Source organism: Pseudophryne corroboree, unplaced genomic scaffold, assembly GCF_028390025.1.
Source record: "Pseudophryne corroboree isolate aPseCor3 unplaced genomic scaffold, aPseCor3.hap2 scaffold_350, whole genome shotgun sequence".
In the NCBI taxonomy this organism is placed as follows: Eukaryota; Metazoa; Chordata; class Amphibia; order Anura; family Myobatrachidae; genus Pseudophryne; species Pseudophryne corroboree.
The window spans coordinates 488,282-504,989 of NW_026970011.1; the positions used below are offsets into that span (position 1 = coordinate 488,282).

The 16,708-nt window shown below is 40.8% G+C and overlaps 5 non-coding genes and 3 pseudogenes across 5 annotated transcripts; 2 read left to right on the forward strand and 6 right to left on the reverse strand.

The window, feature by feature from the left end:
• Positions 1 to 24: 24 nt before the first annotated feature.
• Positions 25 to 167, reverse strand: LOC135020667 (U1 spliceosomal RNA; annotated as a pseudogene).
• Positions 168 to 3,938: 3,771 nt separating this feature from the next.
• Positions 3,939 to 4,117, forward strand: LOC135020686 (U1 spliceosomal RNA; annotated as a pseudogene).
• A 7,059-nt stretch (positions 4,118 to 11,176) lies between these two features.
• Positions 11,177 to 11,339, forward strand: LOC135020536 (U1 spliceosomal RNA). The gene has a single exon (XR_010217960.1). It is a non-coding gene; the product is annotated as a U1 spliceosomal RNA (small nuclear RNA).
• A 2,095-nt stretch (positions 11,340 to 13,434) lies between these two features.
• On the reverse strand, positions 13,435 to 13,613 carry LOC135020687 (U1 spliceosomal RNA; annotated as a pseudogene).
• A 1,782-nt stretch (positions 13,614 to 15,395) lies between these two features.
• LOC135020742 (U5 spliceosomal RNA) lies at positions 15,396 to 15,511 on the reverse strand. The gene has a single exon (XR_010218096.1). It is a non-coding gene; the product is annotated as a U5 spliceosomal RNA (small nuclear RNA).
• A 275-nt stretch (positions 15,512 to 15,786) lies between these two features.
• Positions 15,787 to 15,902, reverse strand: LOC135020733 (U5 spliceosomal RNA). The gene has a single exon (XR_010218086.1). It is a non-coding gene; the product is annotated as a U5 spliceosomal RNA (small nuclear RNA).
• A 274-nt stretch (positions 15,903 to 16,176) lies between these two features.
• On the reverse strand, positions 16,177 to 16,292 carry LOC135020718 (U5 spliceosomal RNA). Its single transcript, XR_010218072.1, has one exon. It is a non-coding gene; the product is annotated as a U5 spliceosomal RNA (small nuclear RNA).
• Positions 16,293 to 16,578: 286 nt separating this feature from the next.
• On the reverse strand, positions 16,579 to 16,694 carry LOC135020708 (U5 spliceosomal RNA). Its single transcript, XR_010218062.1, has one exon. It is a non-coding gene; the product is annotated as a U5 spliceosomal RNA (small nuclear RNA).
• Between the last annotated feature and the right edge of the window lie 14 nt (positions 16,695 to 16,708).

Consider the following 16,708-nt stretch of genomic DNA (forward strand, 5'->3'; position numbering starts at 1 on the left):
GAGATCTGAATTATTCGAGAGCCGACCAGGGGAAAAGACAAATTATGCAGTCAAGTTTCCCACATTTGGGGAAATCGCAGGAGCAGCACACCCAGAGTGCAATGGGTGAGCCTTGCCCTGGGAGAACATTCTTTATGACCATGGTATCTCCTATGCAAAATAAGTATGATTTGAGATAGGGCTGGGGAGGGCCGCTGCTCAGGCACATCTCTGTCAAGTAAAGGAGATTCAACTGAGGCAGCACAAGGGAACTCTCATCTGGGGACAACAACTGCCGGGAGAACACATATTTTCAGATGAACATGGGAGGGCAGAAGGCTGCCTAATACTGAAGCACGCCCAAACAACAAACCAAATGCAACAACTAGTACAAGCATTCCTGGGAGAAGGTCTGCAGAAGACGGATTTGCATACGGTGATGTCATCCAAGCAGTGGGCCAAAGTTGGCTGGAACCCTCATCTGCATATGTTGAAGATACAATTTGTGAATTGCATTTAACACTATCTCCCTTTCCTGGGGAGAAGATGGTAGGGCCGATTTGAAAAACCGGCGAGGAGGCACCTCTTCGAATTTCAGCTTGTAACCCTGAGAAACAATTTCTATTGCCTAGGGATCCACCTGCGAATGAACCCAGATGTGGCTGAAAACTCGAAGACGTGCCCCCAACTGGGCGGACTCCTTTAGCGGAGCCCCAGCGTCATGCGGTGGATTTTGTAGAGGCCGGGGAGGACTTCTGTTCCTGGGAACTAGCTGTGTTGTGCAGCTTCTTCCCTCTGCCCTTACCTCTGGCAAGAAAGGACGCACCTCGTACTTTCTTGTTTCTCTGTGATCGAAAGGACTGCATTTGATAATGTGGTGCTTTCTTAGGCTGTGAGGGAATATAAGGCAAAAAATTTGATTTACCAGCTGTAGCTGTGGAGACTAGGTCCGAGAGACCTTCCCCAAACAATTCCTCACCCCTGTAAGGTAAAACCTCCATATGCCTTTTTGAGTCGGCATCACCTGTCCATTGCCGGGTCCATAGGACTCGTCTAGCAGAAATCGACATAGCGTTTATTCTAGAACCCAGTAGACTAATGTCACTTTGAGCATCTCTCATATATAGGACAGCATCTTTTATATGCCCTATGGTCAATAACATAGCATCCTTATCTAGGGTCTCAATCTCTGCTGATAAGGTATCTGTCCATGCTGCCACCGCGCTACAACCCCGGCCGACGCAATTGCCGGTCTGAGTAAGGTACCAGAATGTGTGTAAATGGACTTTAGGGTAACCTCCTGCTTGCGGTCAGCAGGGTCCCTGATGGTAGCCGTATCCTGGGATGGCAGCGCTACCTTTTTGGATAAGCGTGTCAATGCTTTATCCACCCTAGGGGAGGATTCCCACCGTATCCTGTCCATTGGCGGGAAAGGATACGCCATAAGAATCCTTTTGGGAATCTGCAGCTTTTTGTCTGGAGATTCCCAAGCTTTTTCACATAATTCGTTCAACTCATGTGAGGGGGGAAAGGTTATCTCAGGTTTCTTTCCCTTATACATGTGTACCCTCGTGTCAGGGACAGGGGACTCTGTGATGTGCAAAACATCTTTTATTGCAATAATCATATATCGAATACATTTAGCCAATTTTGGCTGTAACTTTGCATCATCGTAGTCGACACTGGAGTCAGAATCTGTGTCGGTATCTGTGTCAACTATTTGGGATAGTGGGCGCTTTTGAGACCCCGAAGGTCCCTGCGACATAGGGACAGGCATGGGTTGACTCCCTGACTGTTCCCTAGCTTCAGCTTTGTCTAATCTCTTGTGTAATAAGTTTACATTAGCACTTAAAACATTCCACATATCCATCCAGTCAGGTGTCGGCGTTGTCGATGGAGACACCACATTAATTTGCTCCTGCTCCTCTCTAGGAGAGCCTTCTACCTCAGACATGTCGACACACGTGTACCGACACACCATACACTCAGGGAATCCTCTTATCTGAGGACAGTTCCCCAACAAGGCCCTTTGGAGAGACAGAGAGAGAGAGTATGCCAGCACACACCCCAGCGCTATATGACCCAGGAAAAAAACACAATAATTTTATGTTTACCCAGTAGCGCTGTATTTCCATATATATATGCGCCTAATTATGTGCCCCCCTCTTCTTTAAGACCCTCTTTCTACCGTGGTATAAGCAGGGGAGAGTCCGTGGAGCTTCCCCTCAGCGGTGCTGTGGAGAAAATGGCGCTGGTGAGTGCTGAGGGAGAAGCCCCACCCCCTCAGCGATGGGCTTCTGTGCCGCTCAAATATAGTAAAAAAATGGCGGGGGCTCTTATATATATATACAGTGCCTAGCTGCATATATATTTATTTTGCCAAAGAGAGGTCTATATTGCTGCCCAGGGCGTCCCCCCTGCGCCCTTCACCCTTACACTGACTGCCGTGTGTGAGGTGTATTGGAGCAATGGAGCACAGCTTTACTGCTGTGCGTTACCTCAGTGAAGATCATGAAGTCTTCCGCCGCCTCTGAAGTCTTCTTTTCTTCTCATACTCACCCGGCTTCTATCTTCCGGCTCTGCGAGGGGGACGGCGGCGCGGCTCTGGGATGGACGGCGAGGGTGAGACCTGCGTACCGATCCCTCTGGAGCTAATGCTGTACAGTAGCCTAAGAAGCAGAGCCTATCAACTCACAGAAGTAGGTGTGCATCTCTCCCCTCCGCCCCTCGATGCAGGGAGTCTGTTGCCAGCAGGCTCCCTGAAAATAAAAAAATCTAACAAATATACTTTCTGTCAGGAAACTCAGGAGAGCTCCCTGAAAAGCACCCAGTCTCCTCTGGGCACAGTAGTAAACTGAGGTCTGGAGGAGGGGCATAAAGGGAGGAGCCAGTGCACACCCAGATCTAAAGTCTTTCTTAAAGTGCCCATGTCTCCTGCGGAGCCCGTCTATCCCCCATGGTCCTTACGGAGTCCCCAGCATCCTCTAGGACGTAAGAGAAAAATTATGCTGGCAGAAAAATCCAATTGAGTGATTAAACAGCTCCAGAGCTGCTCTGTAAGGCAAGTAAAAGGGTGTGGGCCCTGCAGCACTACCTGTAGTTTGCATTGTGCATTGGAAGCCTAGTTTGCTGTCTGTTTCCACTTCTTTTTTCTTGAGCCCCTCCCGTCTATACCCTTGTGCACTATCCTGACTTCTCCTCCCGTCTGCTTACTTTGTGCCTTCCAATGCACAATGCAAACTACAGGTAGTGCTGCAGGGCCCACACCCTTTTACTTGCCTTACAGAGCAGCTCTTGAGCTGTTACAGTGCCCAGCTGCTGCAAGAAATCAGCGTGAATGCTTCAGGGGCTGGGGCATGGCCAACATGAGCCCCACACCGAAGGAGGGTGGGGGTGTTTAATGCGAACTAGGGGTCTCGCACAATGCGAACTACAGGTAGTGCTGCAGGGCCCACACCCTTTTACTTGCCTTACAGAGCAGCTCTGGAGCTGTTACAGTGCCCAGCTGCTGCAAGAAATCAGCTTGAATCCTTCAGGGGCTGGGGCATAGCCAACATGAGCCCCACACCGACGGAGGGTGGAGGTGTTTAATGCGAACTAGGGGTCATCCAAGTGCCGCAAAAGGCCGCCATGCCCTGCACGCCCCTTTTCTCTTTTCATATGCAGACGAGGGTTGAAGCCAACTTTGACCCACTGCTTGGATGACATCGCCATATGCAAATCCATCTGCTGCAGGCCTTCCCCCAGGAATGCTTGCACTAGTTGTTGCATTTGGTTTGTTGTTTGAGGGTGCTTCAGTATTAGGCAGCCTTCTGCCCTCCCATGTTCATCTGAAAATATGTGTTCTCCCTGCAGTTGTTGTCCCCAGATGAGAGTTCCCTTGTGCTGCCTCAGTTGAATCTCCTTTACTTGACAGAGATGTGCCTGAGCTGCGGCCCTCCCCAGCCCTATCCCAAATCATACTTATTTTGCATAGGAGATACCATGGTCATGAAGACTGTTCTCCCAGGGTGCGGTTCATTCATTGCATTCTGGGTATGCTGACCCCTGTGATTTCCCCAAATGTGGGAAACTCGACTGCATTATTTAATGCGAACTAGGGGTCATCCAAGCACCGCAAAAGGCCGCCATGCCCTGCATACCCCTTTTCTCTTTTCATAAGCAGACGAGGTTTGAAGCCAACTTTGACCCACTGCGTGGATGACATCACTTGCTGCCTTTCCAATGAAGCAAGTTTAATTTAATAATAGGTGAAAAACCATCCTTACAAAGATGTTAATCAGATACTTGGCTTTGTGGACACTTTTCAGAGCACAAATCTGTTAGCATAAAAATAAAGCCAGAAAATGAAGAGCTGTTTAATCACTCAATTGGATTTTTCTGCCAGCATATTTCTTTTTCTCTGCAACCCACTGCTAAATTGTGCTTCCTAGCTGTTTTTATAAAATCACTGAATCAAATCTAACTCTGATTACATCAGAGAAGGCCAGGTACCCTACACCATAACAGGGGGTTTGAAATTTTGACTTGTCTACTTAAAGATCACCAAAATCTGATAACAAGGTCAATTAAGTCCCTGGGTGGGATTGAACCACCAACCTTTTGGTTAACAGCCTTACACACTAACTGATTGCGCCACAGCGACACTTTGCAAAAGTTCATACTGACAAAGGCTAATAAGCATTCATCTAGAACGATTCCTAGAAACATTTTAAAAAGTCAATAATGTGGAGAGTTTTTGTAAGATGTTTCTTCCATCAACCAATGAAGAAACACATTGGTACTTTCCCATGATGAGTGAGTGCTTCAGGATCTTTTGCACTTACATGTGCAGCAGAGTACTGTAATGGAAGCATGCTGGGTCCATAACCCAGAGGTAGGCAGATTGAAACTATCCTCTGCTATATGCATTTTTTGTTGTTAATTAAAGTAATCCAAAACTGGGATTGATATTTTTGCTCTTTTATTTTTACTTAAAGTACAATAACTTTTACCATTTTAATTTGTTTTAATAGTATATTGACAGTATTGTTTTCTTTCAAAAATCCAATTAATTTTCTTTACCCGATTATTAAAATGGTAATTGACAAAAACAAACTACATTGTCACCAGAAGAGCAATACAAAATGTACAAGTGATATATTAAAATCATCTTTCCAGCTTGAATTTCAATGATGCATTGGGGCAACGATTTTGTGAGAAACATCTTCACCCTTAAATAAAGATTTTCTTAATTCCTTACCTGTGTGCTAATTAGATATCACCTTGTTTTCACATTAAACAGACTTCCACATGAGAAAACAGCAAAGATGCAGTGGCGTTAATGTTTCCTGGTGTCAACCTGTATTATTTCCGTAGATATTGAAATGAGGATGCATCTTGCTGCCTTTCCAATGAAGCAAGTTTAATTTAGTAATAGGTGAAAAACCATCCCTACAAAGATGTTAATCAGATACTTGGCTTTGTGGACACTTTTCAGAGAACAAATTTGTAATCATAAAAATAAAGCCAGAAAATGAAGAGCTGTTTAATCACTCAATTGGATTTTTCTGCCAGCATTTTTCTTTTTCTCTGCAACCCACTGCTAAATTGTGCTTCCTAGCTGTTTTTTTATAAAATCACTTAATCAAATCTAACTCTGATTACATCAGAGAAGGCCAGGTACCCTATACCATAAGAGGGGGTTTGCAATTTTGACTTGTCTACTTAAATATCACCAAAATCTGATCACAAGATCAATTACGTCCCTGGGTGGGATTGAACCACCAACCTTTTGATAAATAGCTAAACACACTAACCGATTGCGCCACAGAGACACTTTGCAAAAAGCACATACTGACAAAGACTAATAAGCATTCATCTAGAACGTTTCCTAGAAAAACTTTAAAAAGTCAATAATCTGGAGAGTTTTTGTAAGATGTTTCTTCCAGCAACCAATGAAGAAACACATTGGTACTTTCGCATGATGAGTGAGTGCTTCAGGATCTCTTGCACTTACATGTGCAGCAGAGTACTGCAATGGAAGCATGCTGGGCCCATAACCCAGAGGTAGGCAGATTGAAACTATCCTTTGCTATATGAATTTTTTTTTTTGTTCATTAAAGTAATCCAAAACTGGGATTGATATTTTAGCTTTTATTTTTACTTAAAGTACAATAACTTTTACCATTTTAATTTGTTTTAATAGTATATTGACAGTATTGTTTTCTTTCAAAAATCCACTTAATTTTCTTTACCCTATTATTAAAATGGTAATTGACAAAAACAAACTACATTGTCACCATAAGAGCAATACAAAATGTACAAGTGATATATTAAAATCATCTTTCCAGCTTGAATTTCAATGATGCATTGGGGCAACGATTTTGTGAGAAACATCTTCACCCTTAAATAAAGATTTTCTTAATTCCTTACCTGTGTGCTAATTAGATATCACCTTGTTTTCACATTAAACAGACTTCCACATGAGAAAGCAGCAAGGATGCAGTGGCGTTAATGTTTCCTGGTATCAACCTGTATTATTTCAGTAGATATTGAAATGAGGATGCATCTTGCTGCCTTTCCAATGAAGCAAGTTTAATTTAGTAATAGGTGAAAAACCATCCCTACAAATATGTTAATCAGATACTTGGCTTTGTGGACACTTTTCAGAGAACAAATTAGTTAGTATAAAAATAAAGCCAGAAAATGAAGAGCTGTTTAATCACTCAATTGGATTTTTCTGCCAGCATATTTCTTTTTCTCTGCAACCCACTGCCAAATTGTGCTTCCTAGCTGTTTTTATAAAATCACTGAATCAAATCTAACTCTGATTACATCAGAGAAGGCCAGGTACCCTACACTATAACAGGGGGTTTGAAATTTTGACTTGTCTACTTAAAGATCACCAAAATTTGATCACAAGGTCAATTACGTCCCTGGATGGGATTGAACCACCAACCTTTTGATTAATAGCTGAACACACTAACCGATTGCGCCACAGAGACACTTTGCAAAAACTACATACTGACAAAGACTAATAAGCATTCATCTAGAACGTTTCCTAGAAAAACTTTAAAAAGTCAATAATCTGGAGAGTTTTTGTAAGATGTTTCTTCCAGCAACCAATGAAGAAACACATTGGTACTTTCCCATGATGAGTGAGTGCTTCAGGATCTCTTGCACTTACATGTGCAGCAGAGTACTGCAATGGAAGCATGCTGGGCCCATAACCCAGAGGTAGGCAGATTGAAACTATCCTTTGCTATATGCTTTTTTTTTTTGTTCATTAAAGTAATCCAAAACTGGGATTGATATTTTAGCTTTTATTTTTACTTAAAGTACAATAACTTTTACCATTTTAATTTGTTTTAATAGTATATTGACAGTGTTGTTTTCTTTCAAAAATCCAATTAATTTTCTTTACCCGATTATTAAAATGGTAATTGACAAAAACAAACTACATTGTCACCAGAAGAGCAATACAAAATGTACAAGTGATATATTAAAATCATCTTTCCAGCTTGAATTTCAATGATGCATTGGGGCAACGATTTTGTGAGAAACATCTTCACCCTTAAATACAGATGTTCTTAATTCCTTACCTGTGTGCTAATTAGATATCACCTTGTTTTCACATTAAACAGACTTCCACATGAGAAAACAGCAAAGATGCAGTGGTGTTAATGTTTCCTGGTGTCAACCTGTATTATTTCCGTAGATATTAAAATGAGGATGCATCTTGCTGCCTTTCCAATGAAGCAAGTTTAATTTAGTAATAGGTGAAAAACCATCCCTACAAAGATGTTAATCAGATACTTAGCTTTGTGGACACTTTTCAGAGAACAAATTTGTAATCATAAAAATAAAGCCAGAAAATGAAGAGCTGTTTAATCACTCAATTGGATTTTTCTGCCAGCATTTTTCTTTTTCTCTGCAACCCACTGCTAAATTGTGCTTCCTAGCTGTTTTTTTATAAAATCACTTAATCAAATCTAACTCTGATTACATCAGAGAAGGCCAGGTACCCTACACCATAAGAGGGGGTTTGCAATTTTGACTTGTCTACTTAAATATTACCAAAATCTGATCACAAGGTCAATTACGTCCCTGGATGGGATTGAACCACCAACCTTTTGATTAATAGCTGAACACACTAACCGATTGCGCCACAGAGACACTTTGCGAAAAGTACATACTGACAAAGACTAATAAGCATTCATCTAGAACGTTTCCTAGAAAAACTTTAAAAAGTCAATAATCTGGAGAGTTTTTGTAAGATGTTTCTTCCAGCAACCAATGAAGAAACACATTGGTACTTTCCCATGATGAGTGAGTGCTTCAGGATCTCTTGCACTTACATGTGCAGCAGAGTACTGCAATGGAAGCATGCTGGGCCCATAACCCAGAGATAGGCAGATTGAAACTATCCTTTGCTATATGCATTTTTTTTTTGTTCATTAAAGTAATCCAAAACTGGGATTGACATTTTTGCTCTTTTATTTTTACTTAAAGTACAATAACTTTTACCATTTTAATTTGTTTTAATAGTATATTGACAGTATTGTTTTCTTTCAAAAATCCAATTAATTTTCTTTACCCGATTATTAAAATGGTAATTGACAAAAACAAACTACATTGTCACCAGAAGAGCAATACAAAATGTACAAGTGATATATTAAAATCATCTTTCCAGCTTGAATTTCAATGATGCATTGGGGCAACGATTTTGTGAGAAACATCTTCACCCTTAAATAAAGATTTTCTTAATTCCTTACCTGTGTGCTAATTAGATATCACCTTGTTTTCACATTAAACAGACTTCCACATGAGAAAGCAGCAAGGATGCAGTGGCATTAATGTTTCCTGGTGTCAACCTGTATTATTTCAGTAGATATTGAAATGAGGATGCATCTTGCTGCCTTTCCAATGAAGCAAGTTTAATTTAGTAATAGGTGAAAAACCATCCCTACAAATATGTTAATCAGATACTTGGCTTTGTGGACACTTTTCAGAGAACAAATTCGTTAGCATAAAAATAAAGCCAGAAAATGAAGAGCTGTTTAATCACTCAATTGGATTTTTCTGCCAGCATATTTCTTTTTCTCTGCAACCCACTGCTAAATTGTGCTTCCTAGCTGTTTTTTTTTATAAAATCACTGATTCAAATCTAACTCTGATTACATCAGAGTAGGCCAGGTACCCTACACCATAAGAAGGGGGTTTGAAATTTTGACTTGTCTACTTAAAGATCACCAAAATCTGATAACAAGGTCAATTACATCCCTGGGTGGGATTGAACCACCAACCCTGTGATTAATAACCAAACACACTAACAGATTGCGCCACAGAGACACTTTACAAACATACATACTGACAAAGGCTAATAAGCATTCATCTAGAACGTTTCCTAGAAAAACTTTAAAAAGTCAATAATCTGGAGAGTTTTTGTAAGATGTTTCTTCCATCAACCAACGAAGAAACACATTGGTACTTTCCCATGATGAGTGAGTGCTTCAGGATCTCTTGCACTTACATGTGCAGCAGAGTACTGCAATGGAAAAATGCTGGGCCCATAACCCAGAGGTAGGCAGATTGAAACTATCCTCTGCTATATGCATTTTTTTTTGTTAATTAAAGTAATCCAAAACTGGGATTGATATTTTTGCTCTTTTATTTTTACTTAAAGTACAATAACTTTTACCATTTTAATTTGTTTTAATAGTATATTGACAGTATTGTTTTCTTTCAAAAATCCAATTAATTTTCTTTACCCGATTATTAAAATGGTAATTGACAAAAACAAACTACATTGTCACCAGAAGAGCAATACAAAATGTACAAGTGATATATTAAAATCATCTTTCCATCTTGAATTTCAATGATGCATTGGGGCAACGATTTTGTGAGAAACATCTTCACCCTTAAATAAAGATTTTCTTAATTCCTTACCTGTGTGCTAATTAGATATCACCTTGTTTTCACATTAAACAGACTTCCACATGAGAAAGCAGCAAGGATGCAGTGGCGTTAATGTTTCCTGGTGTCAACCTGTATTATTTCTGTAGATATTGAAATGAGGATGCATCTTGCTGCCTTTCCAATGAAGCAAGTTTAATTTAGTAATAGGTGAAAAACCATCCCTACAAAGGTGTTAATCAGAGACTTGGCTTTGTGGACACTTTTCACAGAACAAATTTGTTAGCATAAAAGTAAAGCCAGAAAATGAAGAGCTGTTTAATCACTCAATTGGATTTTTTTGCCAGCATATTTCTTTTTCTCTGCAACCCACTGCTAAATTGTGCTTCCTAGCTGTTTTTATAAAATCACTGAATCAAATCTAACTCTGATTACATCAGAGAAGGCCAGGTACCCTACACCATAAGAGGGGGTTTGAAATTTTTACTTGTCTACATAAAGATCACCAAAATCTGATAACAAGGTCAATTACGTCCCTGGGTGGGATTGAACCACCAACTTTTTGGTTAATAGCCTTACACACTAACTGATTGCGCCACAGCGACACTTTGCAAAAGCATATACTGAAAAAGGCTAATAAGCATTCATCTAGAACGTTTCCTAGAAACATTTTAAAAAGTCAATAATGTGGAGAGTTTTTGTAAGATGTTTCTTCCATCAACCAATGAAGAAACACATTGGTACTTTCCCATGATGAGTGAGTGCTTCAGGATCTCTTGCACTTACATGTGCAGCAGAGTACTGTAATGGAAGCATGCTGGGTCCATAACCCAGAGGTAGGCAGATTGAAACTATCCTCTGCTATATGCATTTTTTTTGTTAATTAAAGTAATCCAAAACTGGGATTGACATTTTTGCTCTTTTATTTTTACTTAAAGTACAATAACTTTTACCATTTTAATTTGTTTTAATAGTATATTGACAGTATTGTTTTCTTTCAAAAATTCACTTAATTTTCTTTTCTGTGTGCTAATTAGATATCACCTTGTTTTCACATTAAATAGACTTCCACATGAGAAAGCAGCAAGGATGCAGTGGCGTTAATGTTTCCTGGTGGTAGTGGGGGACTGTGTTTGTGCTTTCCTCTGGTCAGCTCTGGTAAAAGTCAGATTTCTTTGTCTCAGATCTTCCTCTAGCCTTGTTCTTCTTTCGAGAGTTCCCTTGTGCTGCCTCAGTTGGATCTCCTTCACTTGACAGGGGCGTACCCGAGCAGCGACCCTCCCCAGCACTAGCCCAACTCCTACTTACCTGCCAGGTGAGATACTATGATCATGAAGGTGCTTCTCCCAGGGCAAGGCTCACCCATTGCACTCTGGGTGTGCTGCTCCTGCGATTTCCCCAAATGTGGGAAACTTGACTGCATAATTTGTGTTTCCCCTGGTCGGCTCTCGTATAATTCAGATCTCTTTGTCTCAGGTCTCTCTCCAGCCTAGTTTGCTGTCTGTTTCCACTTCTCTTTTCTTAAACCGCTCCCTTCTATGCCCTTGCGCACCTTAATTAAATCTAACTCTGATTACGTCAGAGAAGGCCAGGTACCCTACACCATAAGAGGGGGTTTGAAATTTTGACTTGTCTACTTAAAGATCACCAACATCTGATCACAAGGTCAATTACATCACTGGGTGGGAACCTTTTGGTTAATAGCCCATGTAAGTGCAAGAGATCCTGAAGCACTCACTCATCATGGGAAAGTACCAATGTGTTTCTTACAAAAATTCTCCAGATTATTGACTTTTTAAAGTTTTTCTAGGAAACGTTCTAGATGAATGCTTATTAGCCTTTGTCAGTATGTACTTTTGCAAAGTGTCGCTGTGGCGCAATCAGTTAGTGTGTATGGTTATTAACCTAAAGGTTGGTGATTCAATCCCACCCAGGGACGTAATTGACCTTGTTATCAGATTTTGGTGATCTTTAAGTAGACAAGTCAAAATTTCAAACCCCCTCTTATGGTGTAGGGTACCCGGCCTTCTCTGATGTAATCAGAGTTAGATTTGATTAAGTGATTTTATAAAAAACAGCTAGGAAGCACAATTTAGCAGTGGGTTGCAGAGAAAAAAAATTATGCTGGCAGAAAAGTCCAATTGAGTGATTAAACAGCTCTTCATTTTCTGATTTTATGTTTATGCTAACAAATTTGCTCTCTGAAAAGTGTCCACAAAGCCAAGTCTCTGATTAACACCTTTGTAGGAATGGTTTTTCACCTATTACTGAATTAAACTTGCTTCATTGGAAAGGCAGCAAGATGCATCCTCATTTCAATGTCTACTGAAATAATACAGGTTGACACCAGGAAACATAAACGTCACTGCATCCTTGCTGCTTCCTCATGGGGAAGTCTGTTTAATGTGAAAACAAGGTGATATCTAATCAGCACACAGGTAAGGAATTAAGAAAATCTTTCTTTATGGGTGAAGATGTTTCTCACAAAATTGTTGCACCAAGGCATCATTGAAATTAAAGCTGGAAAGATGATTTTAATATATCACTTGTATATTTTGTACTGCTCTTCTGGTGACAATGTAGTTTGTTTTTGTCAATTACCATTTTAATAATAGGGTAAAGAAAATTAATTAATTAATTAAGTGGATTTTTGAAAGAAAACAATACTGTCAATATACTATTAAAACAAATTAAAATGGTAAAAGTTATTGTACTTTAAGTAAAAATAAAAGAGCAAAAATATCAATCCCAGTTTTGGATTACTTTAATTAACAAAAAACAATGCATATAGCAGAGGATAGTTTCAATCTGCCTACCTCTGGGTTATGGACCCAGCATGCTTCCATTACAGTACTCTGCTGCACATGTAAGTGCAAGAGATCCTGAAGCACTCACTCATCATGGGAAAGTACCAATGTGTTTCTTCATTGGTTGATGGAAGAAACATCTTACAAAAACTCTCCAGATTATTGACTTTTTAAAGTTTTTCTAGGAAACGTTCTAGATGAATGCTTATTAGCCTTTGTCAGTATGTACTTTCGCAAAGTGTCTCTGAGGCACAAACAGTTAGCGTGTTCAGTTGTTAACCAAAAGGTTGGTGGTTCAATCCCACCTAGGGACGTAATTGACCTTGTTATCAGATTTTGGTGATCTTTAAGTAGACAAGTCAAAATTTCGAAAACCCCTGTTATGGTGTAGGGTACCTGGCCTTCTCTGATGTAATCAGAGTTAGATTTGATTAAGTGATTTTATAAAAAAAACAGCCACGAAGCACAATTTAGCAGTGGGTTGCAGAGAAAAAGAAATATGCTGGCAGAAAAATCCAATTGAGTGATTAAACAGCTCTTCATTTTCTGGCTTTATTTTTATGCTAACAAATTTGTGCTCTGAAAAGTGTCCACAAAGCCAAGTATCTTATTAACACCTTTGTAGGGATGGTTTTTCACCTATTATTAAATTAAACTTGCTTCATTGGAAAGGCAGCAAGTGATGTCATCCAAGCAGTGGGTCAAGGTTGGCTTCAAACCTCGTCTGCTTATGAAAAGAGAAAAGGGGTATGCAGGGCATGGCGGCCTTTTGCGGTGCTTGGATGACCCCTAGTTCGCATTAAATAATGCAGTCGAGTTTCCCACATTTGGGGAAATCACAGGGGTCAGCATACCCAGAATGCAATGAATGAACCGCACCCTGGGAGAACAGTCTTCATGACCATGGTATCTCCTATGCAAAATAAGTATGATTTGGGATAGGGCTGGGGAGGGCCGCTGCTCAGGCACATCTCTGTCAAGTAAAGGAGATTCAACTGAGGCAGCACAAGGGAACTCTCATCTGGGGACAACAACTGCAGGGAGACCACATCTTTTCAGATGAACATGGGAGGGCGGAAGGCTGCCTAATACTGAAGCACCATCAAATATCAAACCATATCCAACAACTAGTACAAGCATTCCTGGGGGAAGGTCTGCAGCAGACGGATGTGCATACGGTGATGTCATCCAAGCAGTGGGCCAAAGTTGGCTGGAACCCTCATCTGCATATAAAAAGAGAAAAGGGGCATGCAGGGCATGGCGGCCTTTTGCAGTGCTTGGATGACCCCTAGTTCGCATTAAACACCCCCACCCTCCTTTGGTGTGGGGCTCATGTTGGCCATGCCCCATCCCCTGAAGCATTCATGCTGATTTCTTGCAGCAGCTGGGCACTGTAACAGCTCCAGAGCTGCTCTGTAAGGCAAGTAAAAGGGTGTGGGCCCTGCAGCACCACCTGTAGTTCGCATTGTGCGTTGGAAGGCACAAAGTAAGCAGACGGGAGGAGAAGTCAGGATAGTACACAAGGGCATCCTTTTCTCTTAGTCCGTAGAGGATGCTGGGGTCACATTAAGAACCATGGGGTATAGACGGGATCCGCAAGAGACATGGGCACTTTAAGACTTTCAAAGGGTGTGAACTGGCTCCTCCCTCTATGCCCCTCCTCCAGACTCCAGTTATAGGAACTGTGCCCAGGGAGACGGACATTTCGAGGAAAGGATTTATTGTTAAACTAAGGTGAGCATCTTACCAGCTCACACCTTAAGCATGCCGCAGAACGTGGCATTCAACAGAACACAAGCCAACGGCATGAACAATTGCAGCAAAAAGCTGACCAGAACCGTAACACAACATGTGTATAACCACAAGTAATAACTGCAGACACAGTATGGACTGGGACGGGTGCCCAGCATCCTCTACGGACTAAGAGAAAAGGATTTACCGGTAGGTATTAAAATCCTATTTTCTCATACGACCTAGAGGATGCTGGGGTCACATTAAGAACCATGGGGTTATACCAAAGCTCTTGAACGGGTGGGAGAGTGCGTACGACTCTGCAGCACCGAATGACCCAACTTGAGGTTATCATCAGCCAAGGTATCAAACTTGTAAAACTTAGCAAAAGTGTTTACTAAATAGCTGCTCGGCAAAGTTGCAATGCCGAGACTCCCCGACCAGCTGCCCAGGATGAACCCACCTTTCTAGTAGAATGGGTCTTCACCTAATTCAGTAACGGCAATCCTGCCGTGGAATGAGCATGCTGAATCTTACCACAGATCCAGCGCATAATGGTCTGCATGGAAGCAGGACACCCAATCATGTTGGGAGCATACAGGACAAACAGAGCCTCTGTTTTCCTAATCTGAACCGTTCTGGTGACATAAATTTTCAAAGTTCTGACCACAGCCAGAGACTTTGACTCAACGAAGGTGTCAGTGGCCAAAGGCACCATGTGGAAAGATGAACCACCTTCGGCAGAAATTGTTGACGTGTCCTCAATTCTGCTCTATCTTCATGAAAGATCAAATAAAGGCTCTTGTGATACTGCATGGTTAGTACTGTTTTCCATGTGCTCCCAGATCTTTCAAGCAAGTAGCATGGTCAAGAAAGTTCTGTTTGAAAAGAAACAAACATTTACTGTCATTGTTATGCAAATAAACTTACATTAAAGCTAACAAGAAAGCACACTCGTTCTGTTTTTAAACTGATAAAAGAAACCCCAATAATATGGGGCATGCAAAAATTGAGATAAAACTCAGTTTTGCTCCTCTCCACGGAAATCTTTAATAAAAGGCGAAATATTTGTTAGTTCTGAAGAGAAACCAGAGCATGACCAAGATTCCACCTGTCGCCTGAGTGCCATGCCAGCAGTTCTCATTCAGCTCAAAGTGAGCACCCAATTTGAATGAAAGAAAGCAGATTTCTCACCAGGCTTCCCCTTGCTATAAACATGGTTTGTACTCTTTTCCATGTGCTCCCAGATCTTTCAAACAATTAGTGTGGTCAAGAAAGTTCTGTTTGAAAAGAAACAAACATTTACTGTCATTTCTATGCAAATGAGCTTACATTAAAGCACACTCGTTCTATCTTTAAACAAATAAAATAAAACCCCAATAAGATGGGGCATGCAAAAATTGAGATAAAACTCAGTTTTGCTCCTCTCCACGGAAATCTTTAGTAAAAGGCGAAAGATTTGTTCGTTCTGAAGAGAAACCACAGCATGACCAAGATTCTACCTGTCGCCTGAGTGCCATGCCAGCAGTCCTCATTCAGCTCAAAGTGAGCACCCAATTTGAAAGAAAGAAAGCAGATTTCTCACCAGGCTTCCCCTTGCTATAAACATGGTTTGTACTCTTTTCCATGTGCTCCCAGATCTTTCAAGCAATTAGTATAGTCAAGAAAGTTCTGTTTGAAAAGAAACAAACATTTACTGTCATTTCTACGCAAATGAGCTTACATTAAAGCACACTCGTTCTATCTTTAAACTGATAAAAGAAACCCCAATAAGACGGGGCATGCAAAAATTGAGATAAAACTCAGTTTTGCTCCTCTCCACGGAAATCTTTAGTAAAAGGCAAAAGATTTGTTCGTTCTGAAGAGAAACCAGAGCATGACCAAGATTCCACCTGTCGCCTGAGTGCCATGCCAGCAGTCCTCATTCAGCTCAAAGTGAGCACCCAATTTAAAAGAAAGAAAGCAGATTTCTCACCAGGCTTCCCCTTGCTATAAGCATGGTTTGTACTCTTTTCCATGTGCTCCCAGATCTTTCAAGCAATTAGTATGGTCAAGAAAGTTCTGCTTGAAAAGAAACAGACATTTATTGTCATTGTTATGCAAATAAACTTACATTAAAGCTAACAAGAAAGCACACTCGTTCTGTCTTTAATCCGATAAAAGAAACCCCAATAATATGGGGCATGCAAAAATTGAGATAAAACTCAGTTTTGCTCCTCTCCACGGAAATCTTTAGTAAAAGGCGAAAGATTTGTTCGTTCTGAAGAGAAACCAGAGCATGACCAAGATTTTTA